At 40.1% G+C, this 12,070-nt stretch overlaps 1 long non-coding RNA gene across 1 annotated transcript; it reads left to right on the top strand.

Moving 5' to 3' along the window:
• Positions 1 to 3,973: 3,973 nt before the first annotated feature.
• Positions 3,974 to 6,046, top strand: LOC138900935 (uncharacterized). Its single transcript, XR_011412296.1, has 2 exons — positions 3,974 to 4,896; positions 5,522 to 6,046. It is a non-coding gene; the product is annotated as an uncharacterized lncRNA (long non-coding RNA).
• Positions 6,047 to 12,070: the final 6,024 nt, after the last annotated feature.

The raw sequence follows: 12,070 nt of genomic DNA, 5'->3' as shown, positions 1-12,070 counted from the left end.
GAACCCCTGGGCAGAACCTACATATATCACACTTCTCGAATTTTTGCCTTTTTTCCTCCATTGTTGAACGGTTTTTGAGCTTAGGGTTGTGTTTTCCAAGAGAGAAATAAGAGATATCACTAAGGTAAGTTACTTGGATTTATTTACGTATGTTTTTAATGATTTCCCGCTGATTAGCCATGAAATTAGTAGGGGTTTAGGGTGAAATTGAGGGAGTTAGGGTTTGAATTTTGGAGAGTTTTAAGTGAGGATTTGAGGGACCAAACGGAATTCGATTTTGATGAATTTTAAATGGTTAGACTCGGGAGAGGACGAGGATTATTATTCTGCCATTTTTGACTGGTTTCGAGACGTGGGCCCAGGGGCCGGGTTTTGGCCGATTTCAGATTTTTGGCCTATTTATGTAGTTCTTATTGTGGAATTCGATTCTTTAGCCTATGTTGATAGTATTATTCTGATTATGGATAGATTCGGAGCTTTTGGAGACCGAGTCCAGAGACGAGGGCATCCCGGAGTAGGATTTTACGCTGTTAAGGTAAGTAATAGTTTTAACTCTGGCTTTGAGGGTATAAACCCGAAGATTTGACATCACGTGATTGTTTGGAAGTGATACCCATGCTAGGTGATAGGCGTATGGGTGTGCACCGTGAGGGATTGAGACTTGGTCCATCCCGTGAGGCTATGAGGCCTAATAGCTATTATCTGTGGTTATGTGTTAATTTGTTGTTGAACTTGTTTGCCTTCATGTTAGAGATCATGCTTAGGCTTTATTCATGCTCACATTATTTGCACTCAGTCATAGATATTATTATACATGTTTACCTCAGTCCCTATTATTTTGCCAATATGCTGTGATACTTGACGTGAGTTGTGTTTCCCTTATTTGTTGATGATGGTAAGGCGAGAGAGGTACATGACTGAGTGAGGCCGAGGGCCTGTTATGAGGTATTTGATTGATGTTATGGTACGTGAGTTGTCCGTGCAGCACATGAGTCGTCCGTGCGGATTCAGGTATTGATACCATAGCGCGTGAGTTGTCCGCGTAGCACGTGAGTTGACCGTGCGGATCCAGGGATTGATATTATGGCACGTGAGTTGTCCGTGCTTAGTGCTTGGGCTTTAGGAGCCCCTCCGGAGTCTGTACACACTCCCAGTGAGCGCAGGTACCTATTGAATATTGAGTGCTAAGTGCGAGTGCCGAGAGCCGAGTGCTGAGTGATGGAATGACATTGCTGTGAGGATTTATTGCTTTTGCTGCATTTTTACCCGTTAATTTCTTTGTAGCATTTATTAAGTTGATGGAATTTACCTGATTATTCCTGTTTATTTTAAATTGTGATAAAGAAATAATTGAATTGTTCTACTTAGCTCGTCACTACTACTCAGTTCCTTAGTTATTTCCGTTACTACTGAGTCGGTTGTACTCATACTACACCCTGTACTTTATGTGCAGATCTAGGCGAGTTAGAGCGCAACGATCGTTGAGTTCAGGCCGGCTATCGTTGGAGACTGTAAGGTAGCTGCTAGCGTCCGCAGGACCTTGTTACTCCTTTTATCATTTCTTCTTTTGGACTGTATTGACAGTTAGATAGTTTTATTTCTTAGTTCATAGATTTAGACGCTCATGACTTAGTGACACCTCGATGTTTGGGGCTCGTTTTCGTATTTTTTATAATTATATTTAGAGTTGATTTAGTTTAGGAAAAATTCAAATGTTGAAAATATTTTATTAAATTCTTATAATCGATTTAATAGTAATATTTTGGGAAATAGGCTTGCCTTGTAACACGATAGGCGTCATCACGACCATGGTTAGATTTTGGGTCGTGACACCCAATTGCCTCCTTAATCTCAAGCAATTCTTTATCTGTTTGTGCATTCCAGACATTCATACTAGTTAAGCCCTCCATTAATTTCTGCAATTGGTCTTGGATTTCTGAGAATTTGCCCTCCATACTTTCTGTAGGTTTATCTTGATTCTTATCTCTACTCATGTTAATGCCGAGGAACGTCGGCTCTGATACCATATGATGCAATGAAGAACTGAGAATGAGAAGATTGAACTAGGAGCTTAGCTCAAAGAACAATGGCAGCTAAACAGGGAACTTCCGAGATTTTAGCTGGGAAGAAGAATAGAGACGAGAAGTAGAATGAGATCTTATTTCTGAATGAATGTTATTAGCTTGATTACAATGTATTTATAAAACTAAAACAACTCACACAAATGGCTCACTCGATCCCTTCACCATGACAGTTATTGACAGTTATAACTAACTCTAACAGTTCCTAACTAACTTGCCACGTCAGTTGCTAATTCTGCATCTTCCTGTTCTTGCATCAGAAGTGCTTCAAGAAGCGTTTGTTTGCTTTCTATTTTACTACCTGGAGAGGTTCTATCCTGTGATGTGAAAGGAAAATTTCTTAGCATTTTATCAGTAACACAACTTAATTCGTTAATAGGAGATACTATTAAAGTTTGACTTTTTGTGGGCATGACTGCAGATATATGTTTAATTCTTCATGTCAGTTTTGATTATCATATATTGTCATGCATTTTGTAGGATTCTTCAGTTCCAGCCTATCTCTTCCCTTTGAGTCAAGGATTATGTTGGATTAGTATATTAAAAAAGAAAATAAATATATATTGATCAAATAATAAAAACACATATTCTTTATGGCATTTTGATGTTGTGTAATGATGTCAATCTTATATCTAGAATGCATGTATATTTCTGAAATCTTAGCATGTTCACCACATATGCCATGTTAAATGTATTGTGTGTTAATTTTTTCTTCGTTCATCCTATTCTGTGTTAAATACTTGTTAAAGCATGTATTTTTCGATTGTTTTTATAAAGTAATGGCTTTTTCCTTCATACTACCTATGTCTATTACTATTGATTACACCAACAACATACCAATATGATCCCACAAAGTGGGGTTTGGGGAGTGTGAAACGTATACAGATCTTACCCCTACCTTTGTGGAGTAGAGAGGTTGTTTTCAATAGACCCTCGGCTCATGAAAAGCATTTTCAAGACAGGTTTGGAAAATACAAGAGTAGAAAAGCTATGATAAAAAACTGTCGGATAGAAAGATATTGACAATCAAAAAAATAGTAAAACTAACCAGAGTAAACAACAACAAGAGTCATAAAATCGAAAAATAAGATAAAGGTAGCATAAGATAATAATACTGATAAGGAGAAGACAAGGAGAAGAGGGGATAGCTAAGGTTCTCTAAACTAGATGATTTTTGGTTAGATTAGCTTATTTGAAAAAAAAATGCATTATTTTGTCAAAGTTGCATAGTCTGACTTTTTCTTGCAGCTATTCATTTTTAGTAATCATAATCTTGTCCTTATCCATGCTGTATGAATGAGTAACTTACAAAATTGATCTCTCTGCTTGGCATGCTGTACATTGTTCCCAATAAATTTATCTTATCAAATAAAACATACGGTTCTTTAAATTGGGTAAAAAATAAGTTATATCTAAGGCACTACTTGTTTTCGCCCTTTACCATTCAAGACCATCAGCAGAACACTGAATTTGTGCCCCATCTCTCACCTTCTGTTGTCACATGCTGCCAACATATACGACCAACCAAACACTGAATAGCTGAGGAAAAAACTTTACCTCATCCAACAGAGATTCTTAAAAACCATTTCTTGTTTTGTGTGTGCCATCCTTGCATGGGGACCCACCTTCACATGAATGAAAATATCGGGGCGAAGGTGGACATAGCTCCCTTGGAAGACAAAATACGGGAAGCGAGGCTTAGATGGTTCGGGCACGTGCAGAGAAGAAGCTTAGATACCCCTGTTAGAGGTGCGAGCGGTTGGCCTTGGCGGGTATGAGAAGAGGTAGAGGACGGTCTAAGAAATATTAGGGAGAGGTGATCAGGCAGGACATGGCGCGACTCTAGCTCACTGAGGACATGGCCAGTGATAGGAAGGTATGGAGGTCGAGCATTAGGGTTGTAGATTAGTAGTAGTTGAGCATTTTTCTACTCCGTACAGGGTGTAAGGCTAGTGTGTTAGTGTCTTGTTTTCGTATGCTAGTGGTACGTGTTGTGTTCAGATTATTTTTCCGTTCCGGTTTCCTAGTACCTTGCCATTGTTACTAATTATTGATATTGCTTTTTTCATTTATTTTTTTTATTCTTAGATCGCTGGTACTATCTTTTTGGCCTCTGTTGTTGGTACTGTTCTATTATCTTTTTTCATCTTCTTGTGCCGAGGGTCTATCGAAACAACTTCTCTATCCCACAGGGTAGTGGTAAGGTCTGCATACACACTACCATCCTAAAACACCACTTGTGGGATTATACAGAGTTATTGTTGTTGTATTGGATGTCCCTGAAGAGACCGAAATGGAACCTTAAAGTAAAAGATCTTTTTTCCCATCTAACAATTTTCATGTGTACCGTATTTGACTAGTTGACTAACTACTCTTTCTTCAGTGCTGCAAATCATGTAAAATTTATTTTGTTCTGAACCTTGAGCTTTTGCAACCATAGTTCTCTTGCTGATTAGGAGTACTGTCCTCTTTTTCTGGTCTTTGCTCTCAGAAATTTTTGTTTCTCTTTCTTCCTACCTCCCATCTGTTTTCTTTCCTCTTCCTCTCTGTCTAATACATGCACCTTCATCACATAGGTCCAGAAATGATATCTGCAAGTAGAACTTTCAGAGCTTAAAACTTGTGATTTCCTTAAGCTTGGTTATGTAGTGACTAAACTGGCAACTGGAAATACTCTGATGCAATTTCTTATTGATATTTCATGCTTGCTTCTCTTATGTTTTCCTGATAAAAACTTTATGTTCTTTTTTTGGTTACTGCAGGCGTTCTATAAAGTTTTTAGGAGCTGGGCTTCTAAAAAATTCATGACCGGATGGTAAGAATGGTTCTCTCTTCAAATATCCTTTGGTCTAGATGTAGGCTTAACTTTTTGGGGTCACCTTTACTGTATTGGAAACCTAAAGTGGTTTTAGGAAGCCACCATTAAGTATTGCACTTGTAGGAAGAAGGCGATATTTTTCCCACTTTGCTTTTCTGATGACAAATACATTCATTTCAGAAATAGTGTGATCCTGTTCAGTTCTGGCGAGGGTTATGACCTTGAAGATAATGCTGCATAACTGGTCTTTCCTCCTGAAGACACATTGAATTAAATGTGGCAGATGTTTAGTAAGAGTGTGGTGCTTAGTTTTCCCTTGCTCATTTTTCTCTTCTTTTGAGGGTGGGATGTTTGGGGGTGGATATGTGTCTCAGAGACAAAAGTTAGTGCAAATTTACTTTATGGGATCCAAATGCATTATAGATTACAGAATGAGTGAACATGCTGGATAAGCATGTCTAGACAAACTACACCCCATTGCAAACATCAAAATAGTTGATTGATAGTAGGCTATATTTATGCAATTTAGACATTATTTATACTCTAATTTAGCTGCACTTTATTGATATTTGAATGCTAAAAGATAACAAAATGCTTTAATTAAGAATTTTATGCTTTGCAGGAGCCACTCCGAGCTAGGAGAAAACTAAAGAGTGTTTTGGAGTCAATATGGAGTGTGGAAGGCCAATCGAAGGTTAGCCCGATCGAAAAGAGCGAGAAAAGCAAGCGGGGGGTCCCCTCCAGATGTGCGGCCACGGAGTTGACCGCGAATTGGACCGCGCACTGGAGGCAGAACACTGGCTGAAATTCGCGGCCGCGGACGGGCGGACGGAGGCCAACAACTCAGGAGCAATTATGTAATTTCTAAGGCGACTAACCTAAACCTATATGAAGCCTAATTCGCCCAGAAGAGAAGGGGAGCTATTTTTAGGAGTTTTTGGAGGCAAGAACAAGAGAGAGAAGACGAAGAATTTCCTAAGAGTTTTCATCTTCTTCTTCTTACTTCCATTGTTGATTATGGATTGTTATAGTGAATTTTTATCCATTAGTATGAGTAGCTAAACCCATCATCTAGGGTTGATGGAACCAATTGTTAGATGAAGCTTTGACTATGTTTAGATATAATTGAGTCGTTCTTATTCTATGATTGTTCAACTATGTGTTGTGTTGTGATTAATTGAAAGGGCCCTTGATTAATCGTGTCTAGTTACCTTGTGTTGCTTGAGAAAGAATACTTGGTTAGATTGTTGTTGAACAATTCCACTTTCGGGTAAGTTAAGAGATTAATTACTTGAATTTAAAAGCGGGGTTAGAGATAACGAACCTTTGGTGGGATAATTCTGAGTTGCATTAATTGTTAACTAGAGTAGTTCGAGAGAATGCTTCTAGTAAATTATCGTAATTAATCGAGAGATAATTATGGTAGCCCGGAACTCATAATCCTCATAGAGTATTGCGGCGAGATTATAGCTAACGTGTCAGGAATTAGTCCGGCAATTGGGAAAATCAATAGCCCTAGATCCTTTTACCTTTGAGTTCAACCTTATTCTTGATTATTGCTAATTTTGTTGTCATTTTTCATTAGATAAATAAATTTCACTTATGCTCTATTAAAAATCTTACATCCGAAAATTGTTTGAGCTTATCATTAGCATTGTTAAAAGTTGCAGTAAATAGGTTAGTTCCCTGTGGGATTCGACTCCGGACTTGAACCGGATTATATTTGCAGCGACCGCTTAGTCCTTTTTACAAGGCATAGTTGGGCGTGATCAAATTTTGGCACCATTGCCGGGGAACTAATGGTGTTATTTATTACAACTTAGAAAAATTGCTAGGATTCTTAGTTTAGATCAATTTCCTACGGTGTTAAAAATTTCCATTGAAATTCTCACGTTTAAACTCTTCTGTGACTCAGGTGTATTCCTAGAAGCTCTTTGAGGACTGGTGAACTTTTTGAAGGACTCTCAGACCCCGAGAAAGCATTCAGGGCATTGAATCGGGCCAACAAGAAGAACAAACAGTTAAAACAAAAAGACCAACTCGAAAGTGAAATGGACAATGTGGACGACATCAATGGAAACAATCGGAATGATCGTGTTGACCCAAACAATGGAGTGGTGGCACCTCTTGTATCGGAAGCTACTCTTTATGATTGGGCACAACCAACTGCTGATAACCTGGCCACCGCCATTGCTGTTCCTTAGTTACAAGCGGAGACATTTCAGATTACCAACAACATGCTGCACCTGTTACAGAATAAGGGACTGTTCTCCGGGTCATACATCGAAGACCCACAACAACATCTGAAGAACTTCCTATTAATTTGTGTGACTCAAAGACAGCCGAACGTGACTCCTGAAGCAATTAAGCTATTACTGTTCCCATTCTCAGTGACTGGAGAGGCTCAAACTTGACTGAATTCGCTCCCAATAAACTCCATTGCTACTTGGGAAGAATTAGTCAAGCAGTTCTTAAACAAGTTTTATCCTTCCAACAAGACTACAAGGCAAATTGATGAGATATTGCAGTTCAGGCAGAAACCGACTGAGACCTTGCAAGAAACCTGAGAGAGGTTTAAGGGTATGCTAGTGAAGTGTCCACACCATGGCATTCCAGCTCAGATGCTGGGACAGAGATTCTACATGGCTTTGGTAGATAGTTTGAAGGCCAATGTAGATGCTTCAGCTGGGGGTGCATTTTTGAGCAAAACGTTCACAGAGTGCAAGATTCTTCTCAACAAGATGGCTCAAAATTCAGGCTGGATGACTAGAGGTACGACACTTGCACCAATAGTGCATTCTGTTGCTCTTGACCCAAACAATTCCAATGCAGAGAACATAGCCACTCTCATGACCCAAATGAGCTTGCTGACAAAGAAAATTGATGAGATGGGTACAAAGCAAGTGCACATTGTTGATACAACAAATGGAGGCTTGTGCAATCCTTGCATAAACCAGTCATATGTGTGCTCGTGGAATGGAGAGAATTGAATTATTTCATCTTTATAATGTCATGCATATGCGTATAAATGTCATACCATGCATAGGTATATGTGTTCATAACGTCATCAATCCTCTGAGGGCATCCCATCATATCATTTGGGCCACTGTGGGCAATTCATCAATGTATACCAGCTGATCAGGTGGTGGTGCGTATATAACGCCATAACCTTTTCCCATATCCCATATACAATTAATATACATATATACGCGTATATAAAACCATCTGGTCATGGGTCAATGTATATGTATAAAAGCAGAAAATGCATAAGAAATACGTTAATAATATTTTCTCGGAATGACATAAAATTAATATGCCTTAAGAAATACGTTAATATAATTTTCTCAGAATGTCATAAAAATAATATGCCTGTCGGATAAATTTTATCAAATACGTATTTTTCTGAGACCCATGAACAGAAAATATAATAATAATTCACAGTGGGAATCGAGAATATAGACACCCCTAATATTTCTATGAATAAAGTCATTTATGGAAACTGTGCGTTTGCTCGTTTCTTTCTGCATCATTTGGGTCATGCCAAAAAAAAAGAAGGGATAACCTTAACATACCTGGAGTAGGCAAAAATTCGTATGATATTCTTGAGAAAGATTGTACCGTGCTCTCTTAGAATTGCAAATCCCGTCAACCAGGGCTTCAGAGAGGACATGAATTATGTCAACAATTTCGGAGGTCAGAGGCAAGGTGGGCAGCAATGGGGACCAACACCAAACCAACAGTACAGACCAAACCAGCCACAACACAACCCCAATCCAAGAAGCGCACGACCACAAGGCCAAGTCGTGCCTTATCAAAGGCAACATGGCTATAATCAGCAGCACCAACAATAGTTGGCCTACCAACCACCTCATCAACAGCAGGACAGCAACATGACAGAAATTAGGGGCTTGCTACAATAACTCATTGGGACAAATAGTAAGATACAAGAAAAGTTAGCAGCACATGATTCGGCAATCAAAGGAATTAAAACTCAATTGGGACAACTGTCTATGGTCTTGAACAATCGCCCACAAGGAACATTGCCTGTAGATACAAATATTAACCCAAAGGAACAGAACCCAAATCAGTTAATGGCAGTGAGTTTCAGGAATAGAAGAGATTTAGACAGAGAGCAAGAAGTTGCTCAATCTAGGAGAGAGACTACGCCAACTACTCCAGTTACATTAGAGACAGATGAGTCAGCAGAGCTCACCGAGGTTGTAATTGAACAAGCACAGGTTGACAAGGGTAAGGAGAAGGAAGGTGAACAACTCTCAGAACAGGTGGTAGAAAAAGCTTCCAACAAAGAAAAGACACCAAGCAGTGGGTAGAGATAAACTCCTGCACCATTCCCTCAGAGATTGGCAAAGCAAAAGAAAGATGATCAATACAGGAAATTCATGGAAATGCTTCGATAAATTCAATTGATTATTCCACTGATGGATGATTTGAGGGAAATTCCAAGGTATGCAAAAATGATGAAGGATCTGATGTCGCAAAAATTTGACTTCCAGGACTTGTCCACTATAATTCTGACGCAAACCTGCATTGCGGTAGTGACAAGACCTATGGCTCAAAAAGTGTCTGATCCAGGTAGTTTCACTATCCCATGCACCATTGGGAGTTATGCTTTTGCTGAAGCATTGTGTGACTTGGGGGCCATTGGACATTGGCAGAGCTAGATCGACCTCAATGTTATTGCAATTGGCTGATCGCACAGTCAAAAGACCGACATGAATTCTTGATGATGTGCTTGTTCAAGTGGGGAAGTTTGTATTCCCTGCAGACTTCGTTATTCTTGACTGTCAAGTGGATGAAGAGATACCCATCATTATGGGAAGGCCGTTCTTAGCCACTGGGAGAGCAATGATTGATTGTGAGACTGGAGAGTTGAAAATGAGGTTGAACAATGAAGAAATAATATTCAACGTTCAACAATCCATGAGGAGACCCAACGAATTTCCAAATTGCTCGCTAGTGGAGGCCGTGGATGTGATACTGTAAGAGGAGGATGAGACCCTTAATGTCAGGGATCCGCTAGAAACATGTTTGATGAATTTGGAAGAGATGGATGGTGAAAGGCTGGCGGAGTGGGTCATGGCTATCGAGGGTTAAGGGTTCTGGAAAAGGGAACCTCAGTTCGAGCCCCTACGCTTAGAAGAAAGAGCAACACCACCTGCAAAACCATCAATAGATGAGCCACCACAGTTGGACCTGAAACCGCTTCCAACTCACCTCAGGTACGCTTTCTTAGGGCCTAGTTCTACTTTGCCTGTTATTACATCATCTGATTTGCTAGTTGTGTAGGTCGAGCAACTCTTGCAGGTGTTACAAGAATGTAAGACTGTCATTGGTTGGACTATGGCAGACTTAAAGGGTATCAGCCCAGCCTTTTGTATGCACAAGATTCTCTTGGAAAAGGGGCACAAACCTTCCAAAGAGCATCAACGACGGCTGAACCCGAATATGAAAGAAGTGGTGAAGAAGGAAGTGATCAAGTGGCTGGATGTGGGTATCATCTTCCCCATCTCTGACAGCAACTGGGTCAGCCCTGTTCAGTGTGTGCCAAAAAGGGGAGGAATGACGGTCGTACAAAATGAGAATAATTAGTTGATCTCGACTCGTACAGTCACGGGGTGGCGAATTTGCATGGACTATCGGAAATTAAACACAGCCACCCAGAAGGACCATTTCCCCTTGCCTTTCATTGACCAGATGTTGGATAGGTTAGTTGGGCGGTCTCACTTCTGTTTCTTGGATGGATATTCGGGGTGTAACCAGATCTCAATAGCCCCTGAAGACATAGAGAAAACATCCTTCACTTGTCCGTATGGCATCTTTGCCTTTCGGAGAATGCCTTTTGGACTTTGCAATGTGCCAGCTACATTCCAGCGGTGCATGTTAGCCATTTTCACTGATATGGTTGAAGACATTATGGAGGTGTTTATGGATGATTTCTCCGTGGTGGGGGATTCATTCGAAGATTGTCTTCACAATTTAAGAAGAGTGCTCAAAAGATGTGTGGAGACAAATTTGGTGCTGAATTAGAAAAAGTGTCATTTTATGGTACAAGAAGGAATAGTTTTGGGGCATCGAGTGTCCAGTAAGGGAATTGAGATCGACCATGCTAAGGTTGATGTGATTGAGAAATTGCCACCGCCCATTGCGGTCAAGGCAGTGAGAAGTTTCCTTGGGCACGCCAGGTTCTACAGGCGATTCATAAAAGATTTTTCTAAGATTGCTAACCCTTTATGTAAACTTCTTGAAAAGGATCAGCCCTTTGTGTTTTCTAATGATTGTAGGTTGGCATTTGAAGAGCTGAAGAAGAGACTGATAACTATACCCATCATTGTTGCACCCAACTGGGAGCAACCGTTCGAGCTCATGTGCGACGCCAGTGGTTATGCTATAGGAGCAGTCTTGGGGCAGCGAAAAGACAAGATGATGCACCCAATTTACTATGCAAGCAGGACGCCCAGCGGTGCACAGCTCAATTACACCGTAACAGAAAAGGAAATATTGGTTGTAGTGTTTGCCTTCTACAAATTCAGGCCGTACTTAATTGGTTCAAAAGTTATTGTTTATACTGACCATGCAGCAATTAGGTACTTGATAGCAAAGAAGGAGTCAAAGCCACGCTTAATCCGTTGGGTTCTTTTGCTACAAGAATTCGATCTGGAAATTCGTGACAGAAAAGGGACGGACAATTAAGTGGCAGACCACCTCTCAAGGTTGGAAGGAGCTGAAAAGAAGATGGAGGTTGAAGATATAATAGAGACATTCCCGGATGAACAGTTAATCGCTGTGACAATGGAGGAGTCGCCATGGTATGCTGATATTGCTAACTATTTAGCAAGCGATATTGTACCTTATGAACTCTCTTCAATTCAAAAGAAAAAGTTCTTTCGCGATTGTCGATCTTATTATTGGGATGAACCTCTACTTTTTAGAATATGTGTAGATAACATGATCTGGAGGTGTATCCCCGAGAAAGATCAACCTTCTGTTTTGCAGGCTTGCCATGCTTCACCATATGGTGGACGCTTTGGAGGAATCCGGACAACAGCAAAAGTGTTAAAATCGGGGTTGTATTGGCCAACTCTGTTCAAGTATGCCCATGCTTGGGTAAAAAGTTGTGATGAGTGTCAAAGGACATGCAACATATCTCGAC

This window comes from Nicotiana tomentosiformis, chromosome 11, assembly GCF_000390325.3.
Source record: "Nicotiana tomentosiformis chromosome 11, ASM39032v3, whole genome shotgun sequence".
NCBI classification, from domain to species: Eukaryota; Viridiplantae; Streptophyta; class Magnoliopsida; order Solanales; family Solanaceae; genus Nicotiana; species Nicotiana tomentosiformis.
Note: the sequence above shows the minus strand (reverse complement) of the source record. Positions and strands in the feature narration are given on the sequence as shown.